The 21,175-nt window shown below is 40.6% G+C and overlaps 1 protein-coding gene across 3 annotated transcripts in view; it reads left to right on the top strand.

The window, feature by feature from the left end:
- The window catches only part of LOC118794688 (activating transcription factor 7-interacting protein 1-like), a 40,134-nt gene continuing 18,959 nt past the window's right edge, over positions 1–21,175 (top strand). For 2 of the 3 annotated variants that reach the window (XM_036552938.1, XM_036552936.1), the window contains exon 1: positions 11,137–11,469. The gene's annotated coding sequence lies outside the window, so the exon portion shown is untranslated. Of the gene's footprint in view, positions 206–11,136; positions 11,470–21,175 lie in introns of those variants that run through there. The other variant, XM_036552937.1, reaches the window with a different exon arrangement.

Here is a 21,175-nt window from a genome sequence, read left to right as displayed (position 1 = left end):
TGTGAAAACTGTATGTGTAGGTTTTTTTATGTTGGTGATTGCTTCGATTATACAGTATAGTTGAGATTTTTTATAGTGTGCACCTGTTTAGGTGACCATTTTGATGGTAGGGTAGTCCTCAAAATCATATCACTTTCACAAAATGGCTGCCTGGCGCTTGAAATAAACAAATTATCTGTACATCCAGCTAAACAAGAACGAAAGGGTAAGTGATTTACAAGTAAAATACCTACCTGCAGTTAAATCTCCTATTTGCATTTCATGGTAGGTTTTCTTTAATTAATATGAATAAGGTTGTTAAAGTGTGGTGTTCTGTACAACAGCGGGTGACATTGTTATAAGTGTGGTGGAAAATTGACAAGGTGCATACACCTGTAAATTAGGAGGATGTCAGTTAGGCCAAAGCAAGTAGTCAGTTATTTTTTAATATAACAGATGTGTGGCCTTGGCAATACTGGTGCACAGCCAAGGCAGGACTGTTATTATTTATTTTTACATGTTACATATGTGTGGCCTTGAAGACAATGGTGTACAGAGGAGGCAGGATATGAAGTGGGCATGATGCCGGAGTGGGAGATAACAGTGTACAGGGAGATGGGGGTGTGAAACTGAAGGAGGAGTTTGTGTCTGAGCTCCACAACAGGAGGGGTTAGGAGAAAAGTATAAAAGAGAGTGCATTCAGAGGGTGCTTCGGATTTGCTCCACACGGACCAGCCCGGTTTACTGTATGTGATTTGAAACCTATGCAATAAACCTAATTACATCAGACTCTGAAGACTATACTTGTCATATGTTAGGGCACTGAAATTCACTCTCTGTAATTATTACAAAAAAAGGTATATACAAATTGTGTAACTTATCCTTTGGAGAATTGCTGAACAAGTATGGAGGGAACTCCCAGTCCAACTGGTCCAGACTGGGATAGTTTTCTACCACACAAGCCTGCTGGCTTAAGCTGTAACCTGGATTCCGTCTTCAGCGTATTTGTGAATTGTCTGACCTTGTCATTGTAACTGTTCATCTTTTGTGGTCAGTGTGCGTCTCAGTAACCATCTCTGGCTTTGTCTGCTGCCATTTTCAGGTCCATCTGCCTGAGCGTGAAGCTCTGTGTCTGTCTGATTTTCTGTCTCACTCTCTGTTTTTATCTGTGTGTCTTACTCCTGTGGCCTGCTCGGGTTTTAGTCTGTTTTAGTCCTGTCTGTCTGTCCCTGCAGAGCTGGGGTAGAATGTGCAAGAATGTGCCGTTTGGTCGAGGGGTGTGACGATCTCGGCCTGCACAGTTTGTCGTAAGATGTTCCGAGCTTGGACTTGGGCCGGAGTTGTTCTCACCAGTTGTCATTTCGCAACCTGAAAGGGTTTGGAAGAACTCTCATTGCAGCCAATGACAACATCCTGGTTCCAGTTTGTTGGATTGATACAGTCTGGCACAGGAGCATTGCCTATGAGTGGTCAGCAGGCAAAATTCCCATCAGTTCAGAAAGCAAATGTCTCTACAGGGTAGCTGTATACCACTGTCCCTTACAACATCCCTTTACAACACTGTCCCTTACAACATTTGCATGGTAAGCACAATCACAATTCAACACTGTTACACAAATGATTAAATACATACAAGTATATTGCATACCTCCAAATTTCGCTAAGAATAAGAATTAAGAAATTTTTCGACCATGAGACATTTCAGAATTTGCAGTTGGACTGGGAGTGGTACTGTAATATCGCAATACCTGCAGGCCACTATTCTCATGCAGACAGTGATACTCTTTTCTAATATATCAAGCTGACAAACAGGTTGCTGAAAGGATGTACAAAGGAAGGCAGAGATTCTAGTGATATATCTAAGTAGTAGAAAGTAATGTAGTAGTATTTTTGCTGGGCTCAGGGAGAGTGAGTTATAGTAATAACGTGACAACTCTGTAGTGGTGGCGTCTGGTATAGCAGCGCTGTTTTGTCTCTGTTTCCATGTCACATGGCTGGCAGCAAGAATGGGGGAGGGGAGTCAAGAGCATGCAGGCAGAGAGAGAGAGAGAGAGAGAGGGAGGGGGGATGAGGGAATAGCAAAAAGAGGAGGAGCTTCATGCGGCTGTTTTTTCCCTCCCTTTCTACTTCACTCTGTATTTTAGTCTTCTCTCTTCTCTTTGCTCTCATACTCACAAAGGCAGAGGTCCATGCCTTTAAAAATCATATATAAATAAACAAGGGAAAGAATACAACCTGAAATGTGTAGCTTTGTATTTATCACTGTAAATGTATTTCTGTCAAGTGAGTTCTCAAACAAATTTAGCATTTTGAATTGAGGCAGGTATTATATTGCTGGTGTAAAAATAATCTTTTACTTACGTTGTTAATGTTGTACTGTACTTGAAGTTGTGTTGTGCAGACAGTTTAGCAACCATTTTGCTTGTAAGTCAATCATCAACACTTGTTTTGCACCTTTGCAAAATGGCTGCCAGGTCCTTGGCATAAACTTTGACTCAATCACTTGCATCAGGCAAAGTAACTGCAAATAGGTAAGTTATTTTTAAGGTGTATACCTGTGGATATATCTATGCTGTTTTTGTTAATAGTTTAAACGGAATATGACTAAGGCTGTTATGACAGGGTGGTGTGAGTTGTTGCTACTTAACATTTTCTGTGGTTGGTGCTTATTTGATTATATTCTGGGCTTAAAGCAGAGTTTAATTTCAGAGTGTATGTTTGAATTCTCTTTTCCTGTCATTGTTATTTTGCGGTTACTGTGTCTCAGGATCCATTTCTTGGTTGATATGCCTCCATCTTCCTGGTCAGTTCCACTTCACTCAATGTCTGTCTGATATCCTGTGTCACTGTCTTCTTTTACTCACATGTTTCAGTATCTAGTAGTTGAATCTGCCTGCCTGGCCTTGTAATATCTGCTGTAGAATATGCAAGCTTGTCTTGCTTTGACTGGTTTGATCTTGGCCTGCTGGTCATCACCAGTATTTCATTGCCTGAACCATGGCAGGAATTTTCTAGTATTTCTTTCAGTCACCTGAAAGGAGGCAAAACAGACAGCATGTAATGGAAGATTCCAGTTCCACTTAGTTGGGCCTAAACAATCGGGCACAGGGACCTTCTTTGAACAGGCATGTCATGGGTTACTGAGTACAGTGGGGTCATTAATCCAACAAAGCTTCTAGACTGAAAAAAGCTAAAATTCTTATATTCTTGTTGGTTAAACTTAAACTGTACCATTTTAAAGAGCTAAAATTGGATGTATTTTAGTTTCCTTTCTGTATTCAATACCACACCAAGAGCAAGGCCTTCAAGAAAAGGATTAGGAATAATAGACTTGTGGGTAGACTGCTGTGCCCACCAGGGGGCATCCATCTAAGCTGTTTCACATCACAGATAATAGTTTAAGGTCAGGTGCAGTCTGGGCTAGACTGGGCATAGAGGATACATCTCTCCTTGAATCAAGGTTAACATGGACTGTAGATGGTTCACAAAGACGGTGAATACTTTTTAACGCAGAATGTCTATGGATAGATCTAGAACACTCATGTACAACCCCGTGACCCAGTTAGACTTCCTGAGTAGCAAATTAATTTAAGGAGAAACTTGAGCTGAATTTGTATTTTTTTTTTCTTTGTTCGATTGTTTTTGTGAAGCCGTGAGACATTCATGTCACCATTTACATTTACATTTATTCATTTGGCAGATGCTTTTATCAAAAGCGACTTGCATAGGTTACAGTTCTTTACATTGTTATCCATTTATTCAGCTGGGTATTCACCACAAAAAAGTCTTGTCTTGAAAGTGTGTGTGTATTTATATGTGTGTGTGTGTGTGTGTGTATATGTAATATTTTATTCCTTTGCAACAGAATTGAGTTCCACTTAATTTCATGCAAGGGACAAGGGAATCCTGCTGGTGGAAATGAACGGCCATTTGGTTTTCGTACAGGGGGTACATTTTCCTGCAGAATTGGTGTGATTAGCTAATGGCCTGTATCAAATACAATTTGAATGTTAAAGCTCGATTCAAAGAAAATAAACCAATATTGGTTCATTTGTAAATACGCATTTACTATCGGTTTTATTTATCTGTCAGATGTAGTCACTCGAAGTCACCTTGTGAGTATTCTTGCATAACAGTATAGTTTTTAGGAGACATACGAGTACAGTCATATTAAGCTTAAATGTTGTTGTGCATAGGCTACATCTGAAAATCTCTCTGTGGAAGAAAAACATTCACGCCCCAAGCTCTGAGTGAAGCCACAGATGTTTCTTCATTCGTCATTTAATCCCTTGTCATCTATACTGCTGTTTCTTGTGCTAATTAAATTATTTTAATCTGAATATTCTCAATATTTATGTGATTTAAATGGTAGGTCTGGAAGCAAAATCCGCATACTACTTCATTACTTACATTGTAGACACAGAGGAATATATGCAATCCATTTAAATTAAGAAATAAGCTTTTGTCTGTTCTTTCGCACCATACGATAACACTAGTCACACGTACTGTGGAGTCTCCACTATCCCTCATAGTAATGATTTCGCAAACTGAGACTCACTTCCTGTTCTCCTTGTCTCTCTGGCATCTATTCCATGCACATTTTTCCCCTTTCTTTCTTTCTTTTTCTTTTTATTAGCATAGTCTGGTGGCAGTTCTGACAAGAAAATCCTATCTTCCTTCACTGCCAGTCCGCCTCTATACTGCAAGTGTTGCTTTCTCACTCCTTGTGTGGGGTTCAAGAAAGAGAGAGGGTTCACATTCCATCATGGTGAATGGTATCTCCCACACTACCCCCAGCCCTGCCACACGACTTTCTCTGCGCTACACATTTACTCAGCTTTTTTTTTATTTCTTTTGCATCACTTGTCAGTTTCTACTCAAGAAGGACAGAAATCTATCAAAACCAACCCATGGACCTGTCCAAAAAATCACACGTTGCAGATGAATTCTGGTTTAGGAACCATGTCCTTATGTCTGAACAGAAGAGTAGGAAGGGAGATGCATACAAGTTTTGTGCGCGCGTGTGTGTGTGTGTGTGTGTGTGTGTGTGTGTGTGTGTGTGTGTGTGTGTGTGTGTGTGTAAAGCACTGCATCTTCCAGTCTTGACCCCTCTGCTCTACCTCTCACATTCCTGCTACTGACTTCTGGTAAAGAGGGAAGTAAGCGAGAGAGAGACTTCACACAAGCATGAAAACATGACATTAAAAGGGAGAGAAACCAGAATCACAACAGGAGGCACATTTTTGGATGTAGGACGGGGGGGGGGGGGGGGGTTATCCTCACAGAAAATGTTTCATGTTGTGGCTAGCGTAGCTAATCTAATCCCAAGTATTCTGACATAGCTATTGCTCCTTTCATTTTTTTTTCTACTTAATTGGAAAGAGCAGTACAAAATCTTGGTTGGTGCTTAATGCAATGCCCTTTGAGATCCTTTGCAATATACATTATTTAAAAAAAAAACTCAAGATGGTACCTTAAGTTTTTTTTTTTTTCTTATTTATGTCATCCCTGTTGTGTTTCATAAAAGTATAATGAAATTACTGTGATTTGCAGTAAGTCAGTAGTCAGCACATTCACTAATACTGTTGAGTTATGATGGTACAAGTTCAACTGCACATGTACTTTTTGGCACTGAAACATGTCTTAGTGGTTCCTGGAGCCACTTACTGGGCTAAGAACACCAGCAGATCATACTCCTCTCATTTATTTCCTCACTTTTTTTCAACTGGAAACCAGTACAGTTTGATGCAGAAATAGTAATGCTCGTAGTGTTCTGGATGAGAGCCTACAGCTGCTAATTTTCACCTTTAGTCACTGGACCGATTACAGTGGCACATGTAATAGAGCACATTGGATGGACACTTGTTTATCTATCCACAGTTGCTTCTATTGTAGTTGGAGTAATCGACCACATTGCTCATTTTCAAGGACCACAGTGTTCTGGCTTCAGTTTTGCAGTATCCCTTTGGGGCCTTGAGTTAAAGTTCAGTTCTTCTCAATGACTTCCACCCCATCTGGAAAAGGGGTGATTTTTTCCCCGTTGTTAGAGCATGGTGCGTAAAGCCCTCCATTCAACACCTCCAAAGGACGTAAAGGAAGTGTGAATTTGCAGTCTTGGGGCATTTCCTTTCCGCCGCACTGCACTGAATGTTCTCGAAGGGTTAACCTGTCCATCTGGCTCGTGGTGCTTGTTTGTTTGGTTACCAGCATGATTTGTGTAGACCCTGAACACGCCTCTCATGTTCACAACCCTCACTCCTGCTGATCTTCAAGCCAGTACTTTCAGGGCCAGCTACTCTGGCTCAGTGGACCACAGGGTTTAACAAAAGCACTTGCCTGATATTTGTCTGTCGGCATTTTGTGAACACTTGTAGTTTCAAAAAAATGTTGAAAGGCATTTATTTCCTCAGTATGATCTCTCAAACACGCAAAAGCTAGTCACCCATAGCGTTTGATCTGTCCTGCTGGTTTAAAATGTCTATGCTTAGTTACATAGCAGACGGTTGTATTCAGAACTACTTGTATAGGTTACAGTGTTTTCATTTTATCCATATATACAGCTGTATATTTATTGAGGCAAGTCAGGTTAAGTGCCTTGCCTTAGGGGTACAATGGCAGTGCTCCAGCAAGGAATCAAACCTGTAACCTTTAAGTTAGAAGCTGTGCTCATTTCCACTGCTTCACAATACACAGAGTAGTTAAAAAAACTTGTTTTGCCAGCATGAACTAAAGCACCTATGACATGCCTGTTTCATGCATAATTAACCTTAAATATTCCACCTAAGCACAGCCATATATGTTCAGGTGTTTTTTTTCTTCAGTACCTAAAATGGAATTCTCTTTGAATCACTCTGAATTGGACTTGTATCTTAAAAGTTTCCTGTTCTGAAAGTCCTGGAAATGCAGTCATTCCAACAGATTCCATCAATGGAAAATGCCCTCACTCTTCAAGAAAATACCCAAACCTTTTGTATTCACAGTACCCCTGTAGGAATAAACCCATTCTACAGTTCCAAAAAAGGTAGACAGGTAGGCTTAGACTGGACAGGTCACTTTCCAATGCAGTGCTTGCAAGCTTTGGGATAGGAAGAAGGCATGTTTCTTTTTTCTGAAAAGTCTTGATTTCACTCACTGGTTTGTGCTGGCAATGACACACTGATTTAGCTTTCCCAGAACATTTCTCCTTTTTTCCCCTTTTTAAAGCACCAAAATCAATATCCTTACTGATGAAAGGAGACAAGGTTTGGTATTTCTGAGAATAATCAGGCCTCAAACCTGCATGAGGGTAGGATAGGGATTGATTGAGCATGCTTAATTTCCCATTGCAGCATGTTTTGCTTGACAGACTTTATTTTGACCATTCTATAATGTCAAAGAAAGCCCAGACTGTGAATTAAGGGGTAATCCCCACAGATAAAGCATTAGCTTTCAGTGTTTCATCCTGTAATGTAACCTGTTATGATTATGAATGCTTCTTATGTAGAAAGTTAGAAATTTCCCTTTGTGGGAAACTGGAAAACGGCTACTTTTTAATTAAAAAGAAGTTATATATTTACAATGATGATTTTTTTTGAAGTATCTATATTGAGAAATGAGGAGCATGAAGATTTCATAGCACCTTTTCAGTTCTGTTCCTGTTTGCGTATTCCTGAAGACCTCTATAGGCCAGTAGGGGGAACTGCAACGGAACTCACAGACATTTTGCACATGCAGTGGGAATTTTTTCTGAGTCAGAGAGAGTTCGGCAGAGACACAGCCACAAAATGGCTGACAAGGGAGGTGGGGATGGGAGGTGGGGCGGATGAAAGAAGAACGTGGGTAGCTGTAAAGATTGTTTGTATGATTTACTTTTTAAATTTTGGTTGTTTTGCTTTTTAATAATTTGTGAAATATTTGCTGTATTTTCTGGTCTAAAATTTTCTGTCCAGCTCTCGTTCCGCAGAAGATTTTCTAGTTATCACAATATGTTAGTGAATGTGTGGCAGCTTCCTCGTCCCCTGCAGAATTGTGAGATGCAGATAAAGAGTCAGCAACAGGGCAAAAATAGTGATCCTATTTATAGATGGTAGGTTTTGTAGTTTCATGGCTATTTCAAAGTAAACAAAATGGACATCAGCAATGGACATGGTTTGAATGCACTGAGGCATTGTGGGAAACGTATTATCTGGTATAAGGTAAAGCGTGATGTGTAATAGGCCTCACATTGTAGGTCATCTTTACTGGGTGAAGGATGGAGAAGGGAAGGCAGGTTGTTGGCGCAGTATTGGCTCCTTTGTCCTTCCCGCTTCACCCCTCCCCCACTCCTGTCCTCGCTCACTCTCCCGAGCCTCTCCCTATGTCTCCTCCCACTCTGTCTCACACTTTCCGTGCCCCGGCCCTCCTGTTTTTCTCACTCCCTTTATCTCTCTCACTCTGTCACCGTGTACAGTAAACTGTAGCGGATCACAGTAATACATGGACTGGATTCTGTGCCAGGACTACAGACATCCTTTTACTGTGTTGTTTGAAGGAAGAAGGCAGTTTTGCTACTGTGTGTTCTGCCTTTCTCAGGTTGAACAGACTGTTCTTATGGTCATACTGTACAGTACAGTACCATGCAGTAACATACCATACATTTTTATTGTATTTCGAACGTCCATGTTAACAAACAAAAATACATTATACCAATTAAAAAAAATATGGTAGTTGACAGAATCGGATAAGTCACCAGAGGGTTGTAGAGGTGAATCCTAGTTGAGACGCTACTGTTATACGCTTGAGCAAGGTACTTGACATATGTACCCAACAATGTCACCTCCATATGTCCACGTAGGTAAGAGTCTGGCAGACTTTGCTAAGTAAATTAATAAGTCCTGCAGTTGAATGATTTTAGTTGTATTGAAAAAGATACCAGACACCTTACAAAAAATGAGTTTACTTATTTTAAAGTCAACTGGCTTTCATTGAAGGTCCACAAATGAAAGTAGAGGCAAATGAAGAACAGATGTAGTCGCTAGTCTCCCAGGTGAACGTTTTCAGCTGATTCTGGTCAAATTCCATTAGGCATAACATAGAGAACAGCGAGAACATAACAGCGACCTCCTAACACTCCTGTCTCTCTTTGTTTTCCTGATAATAACCTCTATAGGTCGGTAGTGGTACTGCAGCGAAAGAAGCAGACATTTTACATGCAGGGGGAATGATCTGAGAGAGGCTGGCAGGGATGCAGACACAAAATGGCTTACTAGGAAGCATGATGTGGGGGAGGGTCAGGTGGAGGGTGGGGGAGGAGGTGTGCATGGCGGTGAGATGAAATAATTATGTCAAATTAAAACATGCCTGTTTATTTATTTAAGCATTTCTCTGATGAATTTATATTTTTTTCCTCACGCATACAATTCTGTTTATTTATGCTATTCTTTGAATTTCTTGACTAAATCACAGTATTTTTTCCATTTTGCGAGAAGGTGCTTCACAAATGCCACTTCAGCAAATGTCAGCTGTGTTACTTCATTTATACTTGTTTAGTAAGGTATAGATAGCAAGTATGGTTTTAATATTTGTCAGTACTATCATGTATATCAAACAGTTCTTTGACATCAAAATGAATTTATACAGAGTTTTGTAATAATATTAAGTAGTGTACTGAATGGCATAATGTAAGCTACAGCAGGTTCTATGTGTCACTGAGGTGAATAGAGATTTCTTTTTGTGTGCATGTGCAGTATCTCTTTACAGGCTCCTCCCACTCTCCTGTTCTGCTCACCCCTCCCCCTCCTCCCCTCCCCCCCCCCCTCCCCCTCCCTTACTTGTCCTCTCCTCCCCCACTTCTTCTACTGCACTCTTTGACGCACTCACTCTCAAACTGCCTCCCCCTCCCCCACCCAGTTCCGTCTGTTTCCCGCTCTGTTTTTTCCCCACTGTTCTTCCACACGCCTGTCTCACTCTCTCAATCTTTTGCTCAGCAATTTAGCTATTGGTATTGTGAAAACTTGTTCCCACTTTATGTGTGAAAAAGTATATCTGAATTTGACCTTGAAATGTTATTTTGATTGAGAATCCATAATGAAGTGAAAACTGACAGGAGGGAGAGGGTGAAAGAATGAGGCTGGATGTAAATGCTGAGTGAGATGGCCAAGAACTAGAAATATGTCATTAGAGAAGTACATGCTTTATTTCCATATTTATATAACGTGTAACACGAGAGCTGTTGGGAAATCTGGACTGTACCATTCTTGGAGAAGGGGGTGGTTCTATTCTGGTGTGTCAGAACATCTCTTTGTGTCAAGCATGTGGCCATACTTTGTTTGAAAAGCATAGAATAGTGCACACAAAAGCACAGATACATAGATAATATGTACACATAAAAAAATATATATTAAGGTATGTAAAGGGTGTGGGGAACAGTAGAAGGTGTGATATGTGCGGAAGCTGGAGAGAGAGAGACTGTAAGTAGGGGTGATGTGTGGGGTGCCAAGATGGAGGCGATATGGAAGGAGTGAGGGGGGGAGGGGAATGAGAGAGTGACCATGATCACTCTAGCCCATCTGTCAGACTACACATCTTGGAGGTGTATTTGTGAACATTTGTGTTGTTTCATATGAGTGAATGGGAAGACTTTATTTCAAGTAAGTAGACAGAAACGGATAATTATAAACAAAAACTAATTCATAGTAAGAGTAGTACGAGTGAGAAGTGCTTTTTGTGGAAATCCTGTATCTTGTTTGATTCTTTTGTACATTTTTAGTTTTTCCTGGAGATGGCGAGAGAGAGCACAAGTAGTATTCAGTATCTGGGGGGGGGGGATTAGGTTAATATACTTTTAATGTCCTTCTCCATAGTAGAATTTTTCTGACTTTACCAAGGGTTTCACCCAGTGTTTCTTTGTGTGTTGTCTGTCTTTTTTAAAGCTTGCATTGTGTTTAAAGCACAATGTCCGTAATGTCATTGTATTAACACAATTAAAACTATAAACATCAATTATATTTGAATCACATATGTAACTGTACATATAAAATGTGTACCTGTGTTCATAATTACTTCCATTCATTTTGTGTGATCATATGTGTGTTCCTAACTTGTGAGTTGGTAGGAGGTGCTTATTTTCTCTCGCCCTCTCTCTCTCTCTCTCTTTCTCTCTAAGCCCTGCCCCTATCTGCCTTCCTGCTTTGTGCTTGCAGGAGAGGGAGGGAGGGAGAGGGAGAGTGTGACTGTTGGCTGTTGAGAACAGCAGCATGCAGGGAGAGAGCGGCCTTGTTCTGTTGTAGTCTCACTGACTGTGTGACTGTCTGTTTTTTCACTCCCTCCGTCAACCGCAAGTAGTTGGTCTTGGGAGTCAACTGACGGAGTAACCGACCGAGCAACTGACAGATCAGGTGACCTACTGGCTAATTCGTGGGCCCACGCGTACATGCTATGCTAAAAACACATCTAGTGAAATATAGTAACGAAAAGTTAACAAAAATACACGGATTACTCAAAATTTGAAGGCGGAAATCTGAAATTGAAAGGGTAAGTTTATCTTTTTTTTTTCTTTTTTCTTGTAAACTAGATTTATCCTGTCTTGTATTTCATTTATGTAAATTTGGATATGAATTTGTACTCTTTTATTTTTATGGTTAACTTAATTTCCGCTACCGTTGTCGCCTTCTGAGACTTTTCATTTACCTGTTTGTTTCAAATATATTTCCATATTTGCTTATTTTTTGAGAATAGATGTAGAAGAATAATGATTTGTAGTAGAATGCTGGCTTAATTGTAACTTAAGTCTTCTATAAAAGTTGAGGGGTAGAAGGGCAATAATGTTTTACTTGAGACCCAGGCTTGTGAGGCCTAGTCCCATTTTCTGTGGTTTGTGATTATATTTTGAGAAAGGAAGTAATTTAAAGTTCTATTTTTTAAGATTTTATTTCTTCTTTTTATTTCTTACCTTTTGTGTTTTTGCTGGATATTTGCATATTATTCAGTTGTGCTGGTGATACCCCGAGTCAGTGGCAGCAGTCTAGTAATATCAGTGTTTATTTTTGCATGTCTCGCCACATGTATTTTTGTGATGAAGGTGGGTTTGTCTTTTTGAAAATAGTTGAGATTTATGTGATGTTGCTTTTGCTTAGCAAGTTGACTTCCATCCACTTTAGATCCTGGCAAAGACAATATTTAAAGTTGTATTCCTGAAGATTGATCGGATTTGTTTTTAGGATCTTATTTTCAAAAAGGAGAGCTCATTTAGGCAGGTGGCTGACAGAGAAATTGATTTGTTGCATGATCTGTCAAACGCAGCCTCCATAGTTGTAGACTGGTCTCTAAGTGCGATGTTGACTCCAAAACAGTCTTATTCCTGAGTCTCCTTCATGCTATATCTGACATACAGAAACTACTGTAAATGTATCAAGTTGGGTTTTTTTTTTTCCTCAAGATTAGTTTTCCTATGGACGAATGACATTTTTAAATACATCCGGGATACCTCTGCCTAGGTATCTTCAGGTAATCAGACACCTTCCCACAGAAAAAAATGATTGTGTAAGCAACAGGATTCGAGATAATTTTTAAAAATGATTTTCTGTCTTTCCTCTCGGAGTACGTGAAGCATGCACCGTTACAGGTCCCAAAGATTCCATTAATATGACTTAACTACAATTCAAAATTGTTTAAAACAAGGTTGAATGTAGTAATCTAGGCAGCTGCTGACAGTGTTACCGCTGGCCCGCTAACAATGTCAACAGACTCCCCATTCTTCCCCAAACCAAAGCACCGTGCAAATAACATGGTTTTATATGGCCATCTGTTTGATTATAATTAATCCTTACATAACATTTGGCTGATTTCAGTTTTTTTTCTGCTATAAATATAGCAACCATGATTCTTACGAGTAAAAGCTCAAGAGGTTGTTACATTGCCTGCCTGGATGTCTTCACAGACATGGAACCTTCCAGATCTATGTATGAGAGTTCCTGCAAGAGCTATTACATTACAGTAGCTACTTAGCAGGAACAACTGCAGGTCTAGCAGCCTGTCAGTGGTTAGGTGGCTAGTTTTGTTTCCTCATCTTTGTCCCACATATGTTCCAGCTGTAGCGCAGGGTTCAAATTGCAATTAACTTGAAGTAGTGGTTCAACCTCCGGTTGGTTGGCTGGTAAATTCATATGCACTTCATATTCAAATTCCTGTTATCGAAGGCACCTTTCCATAATCTCCAGCTTCGTAGCTAATCATTTCTGCCACCAGGGGAAAATATGCAAGCTACAATTGAAAACGCATATCTGGACCATAGCAGAAGTTGAGTAAATTAAGAAAGTGAGTGTTCATTTGAAAGATTTGCCTTCTACAATATTCAGGATATGAGCAGCATAAGTGTGAAGAAGTAGCCGGGCCACTACATAGAAACGATTTGTGGGTTTTCATGTCCTGGAGTCATATTCAGCACTCCTATAGGGCCGGTGTGTGGTTCAGAAATTGTAGGAAAGTCCTGGGATGGTGACACATACAACTACCCTCTTTCAGAATCATGAGTTTTGTGACAGCCAGACTCCCAATTTTGCTGTAGCTCACTGTGTAGTTTGTTGAGAGATGTTCATTCGCAGTACTCTCACTAGCGATTTTGAGTTTTGTAATGTGTATACCGCGAATAAGATATGAGGCAGACCAAACTAGTGTTTGCACAAATGTGCAAGATACTGAAAGAGCTTTTGCTCTTGCATTCTCTGGTGTGGTACCCTAGGTCAAGTCCAGTGGTGACATTTTGACATCTTTTGTTACGGAAGATCAAACTGCCAGAATTTGCATACAGGCCATATGATACGTGACATGAAGTATGATGTTTCTGAGATCATCATTTGGTTTTTTTTATCTTTGTAACTATTTTAACTATACTCTTCAGTGCCCTCTCTCAGAAATCTCTCATTTGAACTTGTTTGCTGATCCTTCCAAAAGTCAGCGTTTTTCTGCGTAGCTACCCATTAATACCTTTATCTTCCCAAATAACTATGACACGGAATTTAACTTTCACTCCAGTACTCCCTTACTCACTTGCTTACCTGCTCACAATTATTTTTTACCTTCCTCCCCATACAAACAGCTCCTCCTCCTGTACTTGTTAACTGAGACAGTGTCTCCTGTTAAATCCTGCAGGTCCAGCTGCTAAAGAGATAATTATGGGGAACTTTCAGTTGCTTGCATTGTTAGGGATATTGTAGTCATCACATGTATAAGGAAGTATAGATGTTTCCACAAAACAAGCTAAGACGCAAACGGAGAGTCAGTAGAGCTGGAATATTGAAAATGGATTACTGCTACTAAATTCACCCCCTTCTCGATTTGTAATTGACTGTACTTCACATGACATGGAATTCATGATCTGTGGCTCCACCTTAAAGATTGAGTTGCCAGATTTGACATGATCACTACTCTCCAGGTGTTCGGTTGAACTGTTATTGGAACACTGTCAGGGAGACAGAATATTACCAGAAACCATATCTGTTCACCAGTGCAGAGAAATGAATCTCAGTACAAACAAGAAAACGCTATTCTTGTTTGTACAACTCAATGGGTGTGAGTGCTTCCTGCCTAGCATGTAATCACAGGTGGCAGTTTTACCCAAACTTGAGCCAAATAGTCAAAGTTTCAGAAGTCTACTAGATTTGCTTTCACATATGCCAACAGCCATGCCATCCTGCAACTCTGTACTGTCTGGTGACAGAAGCTAAGCAGGGATTGGTTTGGTTAGTCCTTGGATGGGAGACCTCCAGGGAAAACCAGGTTACTGGTTGAAGTGGAGTTGGTGAGCCTCAGTAGAGGACCGTCTTCCCTCTGGACCTTACAGGAAACCAATGCCCCACTGTGGTGATGGGGACACTGTACTGTGGGAGACAGTTTTTTCAGATGAGAAAAGGTTCTGATGCTGAGTGGTTTTTAATGATCCCATGGTACTTCTCACAAAGAGTCCCTTTCTTAATTTAAATCCAGCCATCAAATAATCACCTGAGTTAATTGACTAAATAATACCTTTACTCCAAATAATTCCATCCTTCAGCTTGTCACTGCAGAAGAGAATTGTTCTCAATTGACCCTACCTGGTAAAATGACTGTGAAGTAAAAAAAAATACACCCAAGTGTATTTTTGTTGGACATTACCTCTCAGGATCCAAGAAGTATCCCTCAACCCAAGCCTGAGAGGCCCCTATGGCCAGAAGTACTTTGTTCCAGAACCTCTATTTGCCACTAATATATTATACCCACCTTATCCACTGCTGAGCCTGGTAGTGTTTGCCATACTTAAAGCTATTTATTGGCTAACACTTGTTTAGTTGATAAAGCGGAAGGTTATTGAGTTGTCATATGGGGGTGAAATTCCAGTCTTGAAGGTCAAAGATTACAGGCCTTTAACTAGGGCTGGGTGATATATATCGCGATACATTGAATAGGTATTTTTAGCGCAATAACAGCTATCCCCGGCATTTGGCATTAGGTTTCTCCCCGTATTTTTTTCCCTTTAGTCATAGCCTACCTGATGCGGGAGCACACCTCCAAAGTTAAGTGAAATGCTTCCGGGGCAGAAAAATATCACTTGTATCTATATGTTGGTGAACTTACCTATTAGCTTTGAAAAACACATAGCATATGTTTTCACTCTTTATCTTTGTAGCTATGTGTTTCTATCTACCACATGGAAGCAGCATAGTGCTGTTGCTGTGATATCATCATTGAATAGGTACGAGTGGCGTTTTTTTCCCCCGGAAGCATTTCACATTGCCTCGGAAAACTGGAGGTGTGCTCCTGCATCAGGTATGACTAAAGGGAAAAAAATACATGAAGAAACCTAACGCCACATGCTGGGGATAGCTGTTATTGCACTAAAAATAGCTATTTGATGTATCGCGATGGCTATATCGCCCAGCCCTGCCTATAACTTACGCACTAAAAATAGCTATTTGATGTATCGCGATGTCTATATTGCCCAGTCCTGCCTGTAACTTATTAACTGGAAAACACAACACTGCATATATGCAGCAGTCTCCCACTCATTACCACAGCACTTTGGTAGAGGATGGGAGGTGGTTACTTGGAGGTTTTTGGTGCCGTAACCCAAAAAGACTGTTTGGACCACACAGACGTGAAACGTTGCTTGGAGTAAACAATATGTCTTTATTTCTAGCATGAGATGCCACTTCAGCTAATGGACTGTCTCTCATACATGACTGGTCACCGTATTCACGTGTCGCCTTCTGTTTGACTGTTTCTAGTACCAAAGAAATAGCAACAGGAGTCAGAGCCAAGAACAAGGTTGAAATACGTGGTCTTGCCATCATACCTAATGGATGCGGTCCCTGTGTGTAGTTCAGTAACCTTACCTTGATGGGAGCCATAAGTTGGTATTGCTCTAGTTGCTCTACTCTCTGAGCCTGAAGAGGCCTTGTGTTGCAGGAGTGTCATAGTTAAGCCATTAAGCCTCACTTCAGGGAATTTCCTCTCTTTGACATCTTTCAGGGGACTGACTTTCAATAATTTGACTTCCAGGACAGCTAGGACCCAGATGTCCTGTACTCCATACCATAGCACATCTCAGGAGTACAACATGATTTTCATTGGTTGTCTTAATCAGGCTTTAGTAAGCAGTAGTGAACAAACAGCTATTAGCATGCCACAAAAGACCAACTGTTCAAGCCCCCCTGAAAGGAACTAAAAGAGCTCTATACAAGCTGTATGCTTATTCATTTTGCTGTCACATCTACATCTATCTCATATTCAGCCACTCTGCATTCTGTTCACAATGACGAACAGAGTACGTAAGCAGAGCATATCACTATGCCCTGGAATCAATTAAAGGATCACAGACTGCTGATGGGTAAGGCCCAAGTGCAAGGGTGCTCTGTCCTTGTCCCAAGAAAGGTCCCCGTCCAGCAGGTTTTCCATCCATAGGGACATTAATGCCCTTTGACTCCTTTCACATCTGCCCTTCCTACTGAGCTAGCTGATCTGCTCCTCCCACTTCTGGGCTCGTTAGTTATTTGAATAGCGCTGGAATCCCTGCCCACTTGGGTGTGGCACTCATGCTTTGTAGTGTCACTGAGATGGGGCAGTGGTGAACACTGTAGAGCCCATGGTAGAAGAGAGCTGGGACTGAGTGCATGCCTTTAAGTCCATTGCCTACCCGTCTGGACAGCGCCTAGCATTTTTTTAAATAAGAGTCACCACAGAGTTGGAAGCCATGGACGCTGACACCATCTTGTTGGAGCTATGGGTAGCTTGTGTTTTTTTTGTTTTTGTTTTTTTCCCCCTAAGCAGCCTCTGCCGATGATGTCAGTATTGTCACACTGCATGAATTTTGTAGCAGTGTAAGTTCAGCAGTTTCTTTCGGGAGAAAATTTGAGCGCTGCAACTGATTAAACCAACTGCTGTGAAGTGGAAGTCCTCTTGCAACTTTTACAAGTAAATGGATGGATAGACTGGAGCAGTGTGGTGCAGTGATAAGCAGAAGGGCTCATAAACTGAAGGTTTGATTCCCGGCTGAGGGGTGAGGCACTTCTTTTGTCCCCTTGGGCAAGGTGCTTAATCCACATGGGCTCAATAGTTATCCCACTGTATAAGTGGATGAAATATAGTATATGCAGGTCACTGTGGATAATAATGTAGCAGATTTTCAAGACTCAAATACTGTCATTCATATGAATTGTGGGACATGCCTCCCTCAGTGTCACACCAAAAAAATGTCACACACTGTCTTTCAACATGTTGTCTCCTTACAGTGTTTTCAGTTCAATCAATAATCTGACCTACTCCAGACATAAAATGGTATAGCAAGGTCAGTAAAGACACTATACTCTATTAGTCTGAATTTAGCATTATTCGTGGCTACTACCAAACACCGTTGATGATGTTAAATCTAGAAAAATCTGTGTTTGATTGCAGTATTAAATACTGAGTTGTATATGGTCTTTATAGACACGCAAACTTTCAGATTTAGCTTAATTTGTTTCAGTTTCGATAGACAAGGAGACCTGCAGGGATAAAGGGCTATTGCAGAGGATCTGTTTTTGAATGAGCAAAATGGAGTGATCCTAACGAGACCAAACTGAGAAGGTGGCTTGGGTTTACAACACTGATCAAGCCGAGAAGATCACTGTATGTCTAAATGTGGGATGGAAAATGATTTACAGTTTTACAGTTTTAGATCATCTGTGGAGATCAGAAGAAGACTGAAAAATTCCTCAATGTTTAATAATCCAGACTGGCCTTTAAAGCCCTCTTTAATTTCCAGTAAAGTGAGCGGCCTTATATGCAGTGATGAATACTGCTCAGTACTCCACATAATGTTTCAGCAATCGGGTGGGTGAATTTGTAAAGGAATAAAAAGGAAGAACCAGCGCTTATAAATGAAACGCCACCTAAAACGCGAAGAGTGAGACGCAGCTATCGCACCCAATGTGTCAGAATCCACTTCGTCAAACCCCCCCCTTGCCGCAGTGGATGCACTCGGCCTGCAGCTGTAGAACAGGAAGCTGCCTGCCACCCTGCAGCGGCACTGGCAGCCATTTTGCGCCGTTGCAGGAATAGGGTAAGGGGAAGCGTGGAAGCCATGGGAACGAGCACTTGGACTGGAGTGCGAACAGACTTGCTAAATTAAAGCACACTCACACTTGTTTAAAAAAGATTAGCTGTGGAGCACTATCCTTTTATAGAGTTTTTAAATAACACAGATGAAATGGCTGATTTATTTTTTTGGAATTTATTTATTTGCATCTGAAAGGAAGTTCATTTCACGTTTGCCATTCTCTTCACACATTGCTTATCTATTTTTCATGCAACTGCACTTTTCCTCTCACTGTGTTGTTGCAAAAAAAAATAGGGTTTTGTGGTTAATCAGTCAGAAAATTGTAGAGAGACACTAGCTAATCAGAGCTTGTGAACCTTCACAGATACCTACATTTGGTTTTCTGATATTTTCCAAATAAAAGTAATGTCCAGCTAATTGACACCTGATGAGTAATGCAGGAAAGATACTTTGGAAGGGTGTGCAAAAGGTGTACAAAATGTGCAAGTCTGTGGCTCATATCATTTGCTGATTCTAACAGTTAGATGACTCTTAGAAATGACAAATTTTGTAATCCCCACTGTTAAGGTAGCTTTCACTGCATTGAAACAAAGTTCTCTCTAGCTACATCCGTTATGTGTCACCCAGTACTTCCCCCAGCAATTATTGTTCCTTGTCTTGTTTTGAAATATTTTATGTGCTGTATGGCACAATACGTAGCAAAGATATGGTATCAAATGTTGGTTTTATTTGGTAGCTTTCGTAATTGCCAGTTGTATTGCTGATGGTCATCCCACCGTGACACCAGTGTCCAATACTGCCATATGCCAACGCTAATATTTTCCACACTACAAGTCCCACAATCCACTGTTGTGAAGTGGGCACTCATTTGAGGATAGGTTCCACTCTACTCATGTCTTAAACTAGCAGGCAGCTGTTGCAGTGGTGCCGAAAGGGCAGTATGGACCTGGTCCACAAGGCTCAGTCTCCACTCAAGATGAGCTTCTTGCCAACTGAACCACTCAGGACACCAAACTTACTGCTATTTTTTTAAAATATAAAATACACTGACATATATATTTTGTTATATTACTTATTGAATTGTATGTATTGTAAATTGTCCATCATGTTAGCCTGCTGCCTAACATAATAACAATAATAATGATAATCATAACAAAAATAATCTGGGTGTTCACAGATGTATGTGAGATACTGATTAGAATATTTATGGGAGATACAGTATAACTTGAACAGATATGACAGTAATGGATATCTGATTTTATGATCAGATTTGGTTTTGTTCATTAGTTAGATATGGATGCTTTTTACTAGCTTTTGGCTAAAAATGCTAAATGAGACCCACCCCACTGCCATACTAGTTGAGGATTGTTTATAGTTGATCCAAACTATTTTGCCCTTGAAAAACTTATGCCTTGCTTTAGAGGACTAAAAGGCTAATTATTTCAAATAATTATAAAAAAAAAAGTCTGGTCTGGTCAAGGATCATGTGACAATGTTTACAGAATAGTCATTGTATCTATAATTTCACTATTGATCAGGTCTGTCAAAGGGGTTTAAAGAAGTAGAGAGCATGTAACCCAGACCTTCAGAAGGATGGATGTTTTAGTTACCAGACAAAATTTTAGGAGCATGTCCATTCATGTTCATAATGATAGAAGAAATGTCCAGATTATCTGATGCAAGAGATATGGATGACATTGCCAAAAAATTGTGGAAGGGGATTTCAAAATTGGACTGTAACTCCAGATACTTTTGTGGGTAATCACAACAATGTAACTAGCTACTAAAATGACTGATGGTTATACATCAATAGCAAGCTAGTTATCACTGGTCAGTTGTGACACAATTCTGATTGACTACCAGATTTGTAGTTAAATAGACAGCTAACCTGATAGCTTGGTTATCGTGACATCACGTATCATAGCAACCAGGAAATGGCATGACGAATGTCATTAACTTGTGCTGGAGCAACAAACAGTTTGAATATGCTTCCAGTCTGTCAAAAATAGCCAACATTATCAGTGACAGCTATGTGTTTGCAGAAATGGAAACCCAAGGAAAGAATCTAAAGTAGCACAGAAGCCTTGTGTAGTGTGAAAGAGTCTGAAGCACACCTTAAGAGTTAGGTGAAAGAGAAGACACATAGGATTCATGCCACAGATGGATTTGTGGGTGGGATTAGTGGGTCACTGCAGGAGCAGGCCTTTCTGTGTACTCTCACACAAGGGTGGTGACCTTTATACTCTGCTGTGTACAATGGCTGCCCAACAGGTCCCACTGACCACAGTTGAACTGAAAGGCAGTTATGTTGCGCTCATGAGCAACATAAGTCACACCTCGGCATTAGCTTCAGAGGCCAAAGACTCATGAACGTTAACATTACATTTCCACCGTTCCCCTGAACTGCTTTTATGTAGTAGCCATTGCAGTACCTAGCGCAAGAGTGAACTGCAAACAGGAAGAAGAAAAAAAACGCAGGAAAGCAGCAGGAGGAGGAGGCACTGGCTGGTCTGTTTATACAAACTGCAGAACTGCAAGTGCAGGGTAACCGGGCTGCACCGCAGTTGTGGCAGTAATGCAGTGATCATTTACATGAGCCAAACCTGTAAACGGCCTCCAACAACCCAGAGCTGCCACTGTGTGTGTGGGGGGGGGGGGGGGGGGTGGGGG

Source organism: Megalops cyprinoides, chromosome 19 (genome assembly GCF_013368585.1).
Source record: "Megalops cyprinoides isolate fMegCyp1 chromosome 19, fMegCyp1.pri, whole genome shotgun sequence".
Classification (NCBI taxonomy): Eukaryota; Metazoa; Chordata; class Actinopteri; order Elopiformes; family Megalopidae; genus Megalops; species Megalops cyprinoides.
Note: the sequence above shows the minus strand (reverse complement) of the source record. Positions and strands in the feature narration are given on the sequence as shown.